Here is a 13,739-nt window from a genome sequence, read left to right on the forward strand (position 1 = left end):
TTTCATATGTTTAATATCCCAATGGTGAATAGGTTTTGTTTTGAGAGGGAACTCATTGCTGTTGCCCTAAATTGGCCACTGTGTCAATTGAATCTCAACAAGGACACTGTAATAATCCCTCAACACCTGTGGAATTCCAACACTCACTGACTAGAGAGAGAGGGAGAGAGAGAAAGGAAACACACACAACTGCACATAACTACACACACACACACACATCACTGTGGATGAGAACAGTGGTCCCTGGATGGTCCTGCTCTTCTCCATCCTACTTTGACATGGCTTTGTCCTCTACCTAGACTAGGACACAGAGAGAGTTGGGGAGATGGGGGGGGGGGGGTAGTTGTGGATGGAGGGTTTCAGGACAGAGAGAGCAGGGGAAAGAGGAAAATGAGAAATAGAATTGTAGAAGGAAGGAAAGAGGAAGAGGGGTTAAGAGCTCATCACACTGCAATAAAGCCTTATTGCTCTGATGCTTACACACGCAAAAGCATGCACACGCACACACACACACACACACACACACACATGTATGTGTCCCTAAACAGCATCTTTGATTATGTGGAATTATTGTGGATTACACAAGGTTTAACCACCATGCATTCGTACCAGTGTGAAAGACCTTATCCAGGGGCATTCATATCCTGGCCTTGAGGTCTGAGCAATCATCCCATCGGCCATTCACAATCTTTCCATTCCTAATCCTACAGGGATACACATCTGATCAATCCAGATACAGTTTACTGTCTTGATTAGAAGCGAGTGAGGGAGAGGAGGGGGAATTAAAGGATGTGGGTAGAGTAGAGAGACATTCGTTAGGGAAGAGAGGTGAGAGAGAGACTCAGGTGTGAGAGAAAGAGAGTGAGACTGAAGAAAGAGATGGAGACAGAAATAGCAGTGGAGAAAATGAGAGAAAGAGGGAGAATGAAAAAAAGAGAGAAAGAGAGAATTAAAGAAAGAGCGAGAATGCGAGAAAGAAAGAGAATGGGAGAAAGAAATAGAGAATGGGAGAAAGAAATAGAGAATGCGAGAAAGAAAGAGAATGGGAGAAAGAAATAGAGAATGGGAGAAAGAAATAGAGAATGGGAGAAAGAAGAGAACGGAAGAAGCGAAAAGTGGAAAAAAAATAAGGGAAGTAAACAGGAAAGAGAGCAAGAGAGAAAGACCAAAAGTTTAGTACAGAAAGTAGAAAAACAAAAGAATTAAATAAAGGAGAGAGTGCAACAGGGCTCTGCCAGTGCCAGCCTCCTCGCCTGAGCTGAGACTTGGCACCACAAACAAAGAGCCTCTGTCCAAATCCAGAGAGGGCACACAAACACACACACACAGTCACATATCCAGTCACACACACACGCACACACACTTGGTGGCCTGCTGAGTGTATGGAACAGCAGGGGAACACTCTGGGGATGTCATGGGGAGTCTGACAGCAGAAGTCTTTCTCTTTAATCATCACTGAGTCCTGAGTAACACTGAGACCTCACACACACACACACCTGCTTTTGAAAAACTAGATGATTACTTCTTGGATTACTTTTAAATTCAGAAACAACTGTAGCAACAATTTCTGGTACATCTTTCAATTAGGTTCACACACGATTTAAAATACATTTGTTATTGTGCATGGTTAGTAAAATAGAGATATTCAAAGTGTAACGTTTGACCGATTGTGAAGAAATATATCACTGTGTCATAAAAAAAAACGTTTTTATTAAAACAACAATGCAATACAAAAACAGTATGAATAGCCGCTACCATCAGAGGGTGCTCTGGTCAAAAGGTGCTCTCGCCCCCACTCTCCCCGAAACGCCGTCAGGCCGAAGCACCCGCCCCCGGCCCAAAAGGGATTTTCCAAGGGCGGGATGGACCAAGCCACGCCCGATGACCGGGTGAGCGCACGCATAACCAACAGGACCAGCACACACTGTTCACACACACATCACTCACAGTGTGAAACCAAAACACCAAACATACATAACTAAACACAAAACATCCCCACCCTCACTCCTGATTGGAGGACCTCCAACCTAAACTTGATGCTGTGCATGTGTGTATGTATTTACAACCCTCATTAATTCCAACCTTCAGATCAACCCATCTTTCCCAGTAAATCATCATTCTACCATTTCCTCTTGCAATACATCCCTCCATTCTACCATGGTGTCTCACTAGTGACTTGAACCTCCCCATCTCCAAAACATTTTGTTTTACCCAAGAGCACAATGATATTTCCTATTGACCCCCAACAACACAGTTTGCAGGTTCAACCGGACTCCAAAAACAAGCCAGCGATGGACAGTACCAGAAGAGATGCTCTATTGATTCTGTTTCCACGTGGCAGTTTGCACCGGTCTGACTGTTCAATGCCCCATGAACTGAGCATTGTTTTTGAGGCATGAATTTTTGTATAATTTTGCTTAAATTGAAAAGAATGGATTGATGCATCAATTGTTGTTTTGTATATCAGTTCATAAACCCGATGCCATGGTATTGAGACTAGGAAAATCTGTTCCCAACTATCTTTAATTTTATGCTGCACAGTTGTCAAACTTCTTGACTGTAAGTAAAACTGATACATTTTATGATTTATGTTGGTCATTTTAAGACATCTTTAATTGGAGGCAAACAAACTAATTCATTACTTTCTCTTTTAAGTAATTGCATCTTCCAATTTTGTGGCAGAGCTCAGCTGAGTTGGTAATCATTTTGTATTGAGCATACATCTCCATACATCTTGATTAATTGCTTGTATGACATCATTTTACCATCGTTGTAAACAATGTCTTTCATAAACATGATACTCATATACATTCTCTCTGGTTTATCCTCCATCAGTACATCAGGAGTTTAGCCATATTATTATATTAATATTAGGTGCGGCAGGTAGCCTAGTGGGCCAGTAACCGAAAGGTTGCTAGATCAAATCCCAGAGTTGACAAGGTAAAAATCTGTCGTTCCGCCCCTGAACAAGGCAGTTAACCCACTGTTCCTAGGCCATCATTGTAAATAAGAATTAGTTCTTAACTGACTTGCCTAGTTAAATAAAGGTTAAAAATATATATATATTTGCTGTAATATATATTCTGCCTCTTCTGGAGGATAAAATTGGAATTGTAGCCAACATGGCTTCCTCCATGAGGATTATTTAAAGAGGGTTCCATTGTCAATCCACCGGAAATTGATCGTTTTAATCTTTATAAGAGCAAAGAGCCTCTCTTTTAACATCGGATGTGCCTCTCTTCATAGCCTACTGGAAAACCAGTTTGCATTTAGTTACCGTTTCAGAATAATAGAAGCTTTAGGAGACAGGTGTAATGCTTTGATATTGAATAGTTTTAGCCCTCCAAACTCATATTCATTATATAAATATACTCGTTTAACTTTTACAAAAGTGTCCTCTACAGTGGTGTGCCTTTCCTTGTTTTCTGAAATCCATACTTTTCCAATAAACGTTCATCAAATACAAATTGGAACAATTGCCTTCTTAGAGCAACAGCATCTTAGAGCAACAGCATCTTAGAGCAACAGCATCTTAGAGCAACAGCATCTTAGAGCAACAGCATCTTAGAGCAACAGCATCTTAGAGCAACAGCATCTTAGAGCAACAGCATCTTAGAGCAACAGCATCTTAGAGCAACAGCATCTTAGAGCAACAGCATCTTAGAGCAACAGCATCTTAGAGCAACAGCATCTTAGAGCAACAGCATCTTAGAGCAACAGCATCTTAGAGCAACAGCATCTTAGAGCAACAGCATCTTAGAGCAACAGCATCTTAGAGCAACAGCATCTTAGAGCAACAGCATCTTAGAGCAACAGCATCTTAGAGCAACAGCATCTTAGAGCAACAGCATCTTAGAGCAACAGCATCTTAGAGCAACAGCATCTTAGAGCAACAGCATCTTAGAGCAACAGCAATGAGCAAACTGAGGTTGTATTTGATTAATGTATTATTGAAAAAGTTTGGCTTTCAGCAATCAAAGAAAGGCAAGTTCCTGACGAACAATTCTTGTGCTGGCATTGCTTCCAGAGGCAGTTTGGAACTCCAAAATGAGTGTTGCAACCAAGGACAGACATATTTTACTGGCTACGTGCTTCAGCACTCGGCGGTCCAATTCTGTGAGCTTGTGGGGCCTACCACTTCGTGGTTGAGCTGTTTCCACCTCACAATAACATTACAGATGAACGGGGTAGTTTTAGCAGGGCAATAATTTGACTAACTGACTTGTTAGTAAGGTGGCCTCCTCTATGACGGTGCCATGTTGAAGGTCACTGAGCTCTTCATTAAGGCCATTTTACTGCCAGTGTTTGTCTATGGAGATTGCATGGCGGTGTGCTTGTCAGCAACGAGTGTGGCTGAAATAGCCGAATCCACTAATCTGAAGGGGTGTCCAAATACTTTTGTATATATATATATAGTGAACATAGCTTGCTAATTAGACGGTAAGCTCCATTAATTTAATCATAGTCATTATTTGCTGTGTTGAACATTTCCCTTATCCATAGCTGCTGTAGTTACCTAGCTACCCTAGTCTGACCTCAGGTTACCTGACATAGCTTGTGAGCAGAAAATGAATTTATTTTTATTTTTGCATTGTAATTTCAGAAAATGTCCATAATATATCTGCACTAATACTGGAATGATAGTGTTTCACAGTATCACTTCAGTGTTGTGATTGGCTGTGATATTGGCCTATTGATTTCTCCCACCGGCCCGCAAAATAAGCTGTTTTGGTTTTGTGGATGTTTTATCTAGTGGAAACTGGGGCAAGTGGCCAATGTGGGGCAAGTGGCCAATGTGGGGCAAGTGGCCAATTAGGGCAAACAGCCAATTAGGGCAAACGGCCAATGTAGAAATAAATCACTGTCATTTCCTGGTTGGTAATATTCCACACTGTTCGCTCAATTTCTGTTTATGTTAGAAAACAAGCACGGAATAGTGCAGGGAATCATTGTACCATCTGTGAAATATATGTTCAATAACAATATGTGTTTTATAGCTGTTTGAAGCTGGTGGACCAAAACCGAAAGTTTCTGCCATGTTACAGGGGAGGGGGACATTTGTTTAGATTGCAACCTAGTGCTGTTGCAATTCAACTAGCTTCCACAAACTGTAGGGGAGAAATTCTGAGAAATTATATGTATAGCACCTTTAATGTAATCAGTCATGCACATGCTGCCTATGCCATTTATCTCTGGATACATTGCTGCTCGTGCACATGCTGCCTATGGCATTTATCTCTGGATACATTGCTGCTCGTGCACATGCTGCCTATGGCATTTATCTCTGGATACATTGCTGCTCGTGCACATGCTGCCTATGGCATTTATCTCTGGATACATTGCTGCTCGTGCACATGCTGCCTATGCCATTTATCTCTGGATATATTGCTGCTCGTGCACATGCTGCCTATGCCATTTATCTCTGGATACATTGCTGCTCGTGCACATGCTGCCTATGCCATTTATCTCTGGATATATTGCTGCTCGTGCACATGCTGCCTATGCCATTTATCTCTGGATACATTGCTGCTCGTGCACATGCTGCCTATGCCATTTATCTCTGGATACATTGCTGCTCCTGCACATGCTGCCTATGCCATTTATCTCTGGATACATTGCTGCTCGTGCATATGCTGCCTATGCCATTTATCTCTGGATACATTGCTGCTCGTGCACATGCTGCCTATGGCATTTATCTCTGGATACATTGCTGCTCGTGCATATGCTGCCTATGCCATTTATCTCTGGATACATTGCTGCTCGTGCACATGCTGCCTATGCCATTTATCTCTGGATACATTGCTGCTCGTGCACATGCTGCCTATGCCATTTATCTCTGGATACATTGCTGCTCGTGCATATGCTGCCTATGCCATTTATCTCTGGATATATTGCTGCTCGTGCACATGCTGCCTATGCCATTTATCTCTGGATACATTGCTGCTCGTGCACATGCTGCCTATGCCATTTATCTCGGGATACATTGCTGCTCGTGTGTTTCCGTGTGTCCACTTTACTCACTCCTGTCTTTCAGTCTGTCTTCCTGTTCGTCTTTCAGGAACATGAATCGGAGGGAGGTGATGAATGCAGCCAGAGTACTGTACAGTTTCTAATCAGCAAAGGTGTGCCTCTGCTCCCTCCCTGTATAACACAGAACCACACGGGAAACATCTGACACATTGCATTAGTGATCTAATGTTGTCACTTCTGTTGACATCGAGTGAATGTTAAACAGGAAATGTCATTTTTCCTCTTGTCCACACACACAGGGCACCTGGACATGGTGCACTTCCTGTTTGTTAGAAGCTGGGACTGATTAGATGCACACAGCACTCATGGAGGCTTGTATGATGAGTACACACACAGACACACCGGCTGCTGTTGGACAGCGGGGCACAGGTCAACATACCTGCTGACTCTTCTGTGTCTCCGCTGACGCTGGCGGCCTGTAGGGGACATGCAGAGCTGGCTGCCCTGCTGATGGAGAGGGGATACGATGAGGGATGCACTCCACACATAGAGGTTACACAAGAGGGCCAAGAGGAGATGGTGGCGCTGCTTTTGGAAAGAGGTATGGGCTTCTTCTCTCTGGGCTTGAATTAAACCAGTGCCAGTGCTTTTGTTTAGAGATTGTACCTACCATATTGACCATCTAAGCTCAGTGCTGAGGCAAAATATGAAACCCTGCATATGCGTTATGAAGATTTTGTATCATTTCAGGCAGTAGTTCTAAAGGTAGTGCTCACGAGCCAAAAGGGGTCCCGAAAATGTTGCACAATTGTGTACAACGTCATCCATTTTCTATAATATGTTACTTCCTGTATAAAACGTGTTTGTGCTTAATATCCCGTTCAATCTATCATTTGATGTCTCATTGTAGAGCCGTTAGAAGCATAACTCGAGGAAAAAGGGCTTTTTGAACTGTTCTTGTTTGTCACGTCAATACATCTAGCTACAGCACTCTCACATTTTATACAACTTGGTCTTATGTACAGAGAGGCGGTCACTCTCTCCTCAAGTCGTGTCACTACAGACTGAAAACTTTCCAAGATTTTAACGTCTGCAATTGGGAGGAAAAGAAAAGTTGAACACAAGGGTAACTGAACTTTCAAACTGCCAATTTGGTCGGCAGCACGTCAAGCCCAAATTTGGGCATTTTACAGTCCATTTCCTGAAAAATGTATAATTCTGAGGGTCTGGTTTGAGCATGCCAATAATTTCAAGATTGTCTCATGACATTAAAAGCTCGTAGAAGAACAGACAGTGCCATAACATTTTAGGCCTCACGTTGCTCATGTGGAATGGAATACAGTTGACTACTACAAGTAGTTTACAACGAATGTGTGTGTTTCTATGCGTGTGTCTGTGTGTCAGTGTTCATTTCGTCACCAATAACTATGACTAAAAATACATGTAAATGACCTATTTTTCCTGACAAAAACGAATGACGATAATAAAAAAATGACATGAAAAAAAAACGATAACTGCGACAAATTAATTTCTATTTTAGTCAACGAAAATGTGATGACAGGAATTCCATATGAGAGACTAACGGACATTCAATTTGACATGAAGCTCCTTTTTCATCTCTTTTGTCCAATCATAAGCAAGCATACAGGATACGTCATGCAATCCTCTCATTGGCAGAATTAACTTCTTTCAGTTGGTTGTCTGATTAGGCTGACACAGCTCCTGAGCGGTCACTTCAGTCGCTCGTCAATCTTTTGAACTGATGCGCAGCCAGCCAGGACACTTCACTTGTGACGAACTAAACTAGAAACAATCATGTTTACTCTTGTACTTTCATCTTGGCTATTTTAGCTTTGATCATATCAGAATCTCTATTTTCCCATGTGCGCTGCAATTCATCTATGTTGCTACTCTCGCGGTCCGCAAATGAAGTGCAGTTGTTTATTTCTGATTGGAAATATTAATTTGCTGAATATTAGAGTATAGTAATATTTCTGGCATGGTTGGAAAGCTCAGATTCTCCCCCTTTTAAGCGAATCACTGTTATTTACCCCCATCCCAAGATTATGATGGGGAGAAAAGAGCTGTATACCTAAATGGTTTAACTTGCCTAAATTTTTTTAAATCAACGTGGGAAAATGATAGGATTTGCAAAAAGTCATCAATGAAAGGGAATTTCGTATTTTTCTCACACAACTACCTAAATCCAATGACATGGTGAACTTTTTTGTGTGTTAATTTTACGTTTAATTCACGTTAGTTGACAGTCAACCAAATTGACATCAAAACTTGACGTTGAACTGACGTCTGTGCCCAGAGGGAAGGCTTCGTAGCCTACCTGGTAAATCATGCATGGCATTGCTTACAATCGGCCACAACAGCAATGTGCCAGATATATGAAGGGATAATAGGTCTAGTTGGACCAGGCTATCTGAATGTGCACATACATATTATTTATTTAACGCAGGAAAAAAAATGCACTGGCTAATACTGTATGTGACTAAAATGACTGTGACTTCAACTAGACTAATGTTGTTCAGAGTTTTAGTCCACTGATAATAACTGAAACTAAGAAGGATGAAATTACCAAGTTTAAAATGTATTTTTATTCATAAAGACTAAAACTAAAACTAAATTGAAAAAAAAGCTGGTGTGTTTGTTTGTGTGTGTCTGTCTCTGTGTGTATAGTCATACTGTACCATCAGTTTGTATTGTGTATGTGGGTGAATGTGGGCTTCCTGTGTGTTTGGAATAGGTTTGCATGAATACGTCACCGCTCCCTATACACACAAGCCTTGCTGAAGCGCTTGTGAATTATTTAACAAAAGTATACAGAGCTGAAAGAACACTCACACACACACACACACACACACACACACACACACACACACACACACACACACACACACACACACACACACACACACACACACACACACACACACACACACACACACACACACACACACACACACACACACACACACACTGAATTAACTGAATGGGCAAACAGTGTGAATAGACCAGGCTGTCTGACACATAGAGCCATCAATACCCAGTTCCAGTGAGTAATGTCAGTGTTGGGAGGCATGTTAGTATTGCTGCTGCAGCAGGATGTTAATGAGACCTGTGGATTCATCATTTACAAATTAACTTCAAAGGCTCAGAGTTTACTGCAATTACAATATATCAAACAAAATGTTCAGAATCAAAGATTTAACTCTGAAGAGAGAACCGAATCGATATATACCCCTGTGGAAAACAAAGCTAAGCAAAAGAGATGTGAAGTTTGTCTGCTGTCCTGGATGTCAGGATACTTGAGAAATTGTTGGGCATTGTTTTGTTTGAGGTAAAATAAGCACCAAATCAGTGAAAATGATGTCGTTAAATGTGTTAATAGACCCATTATACAGTAGACTATCTATAGACCAGTGAATTATAGACCAGTGACAAGGCTGGTCACATGAAGGAAGGAGAGAGAGAAAGAGAGTGAAAGAGAGAGTGAGAGGAGAGAGAATTGAAAGGAGAGGCTGAAAAGAGTGAGGAGACTAGCAGAATAAAGGAGAGGAAATGAATGGGGAGAAGGAGAGAGAAAAAAGAGTAGTGGAAAAGTTTGAGCTCATGAGCAGAAGGGGAGGAGGGAGGGGGCTGGCCTTCTCTGGTCACATGACCTGTCTGTCCTTGAGGAGGTCATTGCTGTCCCTTACAACCCTCTTTTTGTCTTTCTTGCCCCCTTGCCCCCACCCCTGTCTATCTCTGTTCCTCAACAGAACAAACTGAAAGGGACCTCTGTTCTCCTCTCTCTCTCTCTCTCTCTCTCTCTCTCTCACTCTCTCTTTTCTCTCTCTCTTTCTTTCTCTCTCTCTCTCTCTCTTTTCTCTCTCTCTTTATTTCTCTCGCTCTCTCTCTTCTCTCTCTTGTCTCTCGCTCTCTCGCTCTCTCTTTCTCTGGTTATTGGCAGAACTGAATGGAGGGACTCCGGTGTTACACAATACTGCCCCCACTCTCCTCTGTCAATGACACTAACTCACTCAATTTCCCAATAGGCAGGTGTATTATAAGCCCTCCCCCCTCCTCTTCCCAAATTCCATTCTTTGCCTCTTCTCTCCTTCCCTTGGGGCCCTGGTGTTCCCTCATGGAAAAATACTAGAAAAACAGAACACTCTGAACTAAGACACGCACACGCACACACACATACACACACTGTGACGTCTCATTACTGGACAGGGACAGGACATCACAGAAGGGGTCGTGGTGAATAGTGAGAAGTGAGAAAGAGAGAGAGCTACAGAGAGAGATCAGAGAGCTTTTTTTCACCTTTAACCTGATGTCCCCTTGAGTCAAACATCTGTAATCACACTGTGACATCTGCTCATGTGATCACTTCATCACTCTCTGTCACGTGTGTGTGTGTATACAGTATATGCTTTATCCTGTGATGATACGCCTTTGAGAGGGGGGGGGGGTGGACACACACATACACGAACACAGACAGACACACATACACACACAATAGACACTAGGGTTCAATAACACTCAGGACAACAGATAACAGCAACAGTATGCTACAGCATCCTGCTGTACAGAATCATTAAGAGGTGTTGTTGATAGACATACAAAGGGCTAAATCCTGCTGTACAGTAGTCATTAAGAGGTGTTGTTGATAGACATACACAGGGCTAAATCCTGCTGTACAGTAGTCATTAAGAGGTCCCTCAGTGAAGTCATCAGGGAATGGACATATGAGATTGTAACGTGTTGGAACATGGCTGTACTGTCTAGTCAGGAAGCCCTATAGGGACCAATTTGAGGGAGAAATATAGGCAATCCTATTTAATGGGAGTTTTCCTGGCGCCTGTTTTAACATTAGTGTGCAGAGATGAGTTGAGAGGATCGGCCTGTCTTCTATATCCCTGGGGGCTGAAGGTTACTGTGTGGGACGCAACACTAGCACTGACAAATCTCAATGGAAAGCAAGACGCTCATCTGTCTGCCTACTGCAGACACTTCTCCTCTCTCCCCCATCTTTTTCTCTCTCTCTCTCTCTCATCTCCATGCTCCTGCTGCCTGTCCCTAGGGTCCTCCTTCTCAAATCAAAATGTATTTGTCACGAGCACTGAATAAAACAGGTGGAGGCAGACCTTAGAGTGAAATGCTTACATGCTCATCAGTCTAGCGTTGCCATTTAGTCTCCCTCGCCACCATATACTGTACCCCCTGGCCCACTGTTTGTCATGTGTAGACACACACACACACACACACACACACACACGCACACACACACACACACACACACACACACACACACACACACACACACACACACACACACACACACACACACACAAACACACACACACACACACACACACACACACACACACACACACACACACACACACACACACACACACACACACACACACACACACACACACACACACAGGTCATTTCACTATAAACCCTCAAGGCCCACTGTTTCTGTTGTGGGGAGAATAGGTTACGAGTCTCATACTTTACTGTCTTTGTTTTAAAGCCCCCCCCCCCCCCCCCCCCGTCTTAACTCTCCATGTCTATGTGGTACCCATAGTAACCAACAACACCACATCGCTAAGGTCCCATTCCATCACTGAAACACCCTACCCACACACACATACAGACCACACACAACAGGCACTGCACAGGTCCACTCATCTCTGCATCATATGGATGTGCTAATCCAGCGACTCACTGAGCTAAGAGGAGATCGAGGTGATTTAAAGATCAAAGGTTTGACAGAGACACAGGTGAACAAGTTGCAGCACAACACAGCAGTCAGGGTTAGGTTAGGAGGACGCCAGAGCAATCAATGTCTTCTTATTCGCTGCTGCGGCTCACTGGTTCACACACACAGACATCTTTGCAGGCACCATGTGAATTGAACATTCTTGCAGGCACCATGTGAATTGAACATCCTTGCAGGCACCATGTGAATTGAACATCCTTGCAGGCACCATGTGAATTGAACATCCTTGCAGGCATCATGTGAATTGAACATTCTTGCCGGCACCATGTGAATTGAACATCCTTGCAGGCACCATGTGAATTGAACATCCTTGCAGGCACCATGTGAATTGAACATCCTTGCAGGCACCATGTGAATTGAACATTCTTGCCGGCACCATGTGAATTGAACAGCCTTGCAGGCATCATGTGAATTGAACATTCTTGCAGGCACCATGTGAATTGAACATCCTTGCAGGCACCATGTGAATTGAACATCCTTGCAGGCACCATGTGAATTGAACATCCTTGCAGGCACCATGTGAATTGAACATTCTTGCCGGCACCATGTGAATTGAACAGCCTTGCAGGCATCATGTGAATTGAACATTCTTGCAGGCACCATGTGAATTGAACATCCTTGCAGGCACCATGTGAATTGAACATCCTTGCAGGCACCATGTGAATTGAACATCCTTGCAGGCACCATGTGAATTGAACATCCTTGCAGGCACCATGTGAATTGAACATCCTTGCAGGCATCATGTGAATTGAACATTCTTGCAGGCACCATGTGAATTGAACATCCTTGCAGGCACCATGTGAATTGAACATCCTTGCAGGCACCATGTGAATTGAACATCCTTGCAGGCACCATGTGAATTGAACATTCTTGCCGGCACCATGTGAATTGAACAGCCTTGCAGGCACCATGTGAACTGAACATCCTTGCAGGCACCATGTGAATTGAACATTCTTGCAGGCACCATGTGAATTGAACATTCTTGCAGGCACCATGTGAATTGAACATCCTTGCAGGCTCCATGTGAATTGAACATCCTTGCAGGCGCCATGTGAATTTAACATCCTTGCAGGCACCATGTGAATTGAATGTGTGAGGTGTTGGTTACAAGCAGGGAGGCAACTAACCTTTTCCTAACCGACTGAAAACCAGCGGTCTGACAGGTGTTGTATGACAGGAACAAGGAGTGGTTGGGTGAACTATGGGTAGCCTAACCTGAGATATAAACATTTGTGTTGGCTCCCTGAGCCGTTGGCTCAATGGGATGACAGTCTGGGGTTCAAATCCTCTGGGTCCCAGAACACCTACACTGTTCCTTCTCATCTGTAAGAATAGAAGAAGAAGAAGAAGAAGAAGAAGAAGATGAGTGTGTATATTAAGAAGAAGAGTGTGTAGGAGAGACACCTGGTGATAGAGATGAAAGGATCCTCACAGGGAGGAGGCAGGTTTTGGTGTTTCCACAGAGATAAGAGAGGAGGGACGACAGATGTTGGGGACGAGTAGAGAGCAGAATCAACTCTCCTCCTCTCTCTCTCTCTCACTCGGTCTCTCCCCCTCTCCTCTCTTCTTCGTACCTCTTCATTCGTCTCCTCTCTTTTTCCATCCCTATCCTCTCTGCCCTCTGTCAGAAGCTTCTGACTACTGTAACTAACATCGCTAGTTAGCGAGCAGTCTTCTACCTCAGTTAACGCCAACCAACGACACATCCATGTCAATATAGCACAGCTAATACACTGTGGCTAATGAAAGCTAGCATGTTGTCTCACACAGCTAACAACATTACTAACTAAGATAACACACAGCATCAACAGCCTCATCTCTCCCACTGTTACTCATTGAGCTACGAGAGATCTAAGGCAGGCATATTAATAATGGAACACAAACAAGCAAGTACAAGGCAGTGTGTTTGTGTGAGCGTGTGTGTGAGCATGTGTGTGTTTGGGAGTGTGTGTGAGCATGTGTGTGTTTGTGAGTGTGTGTGAGA

The sequence above is a fragment of the Oncorhynchus kisutch genome, linkage group LG16 (assembly GCF_002021735.2).
Source record: "Oncorhynchus kisutch isolate 150728-3 linkage group LG16, Okis_V2, whole genome shotgun sequence".
NCBI classification, from domain to species: Eukaryota; Metazoa; Chordata; class Actinopteri; order Salmoniformes; family Salmonidae; genus Oncorhynchus; species Oncorhynchus kisutch.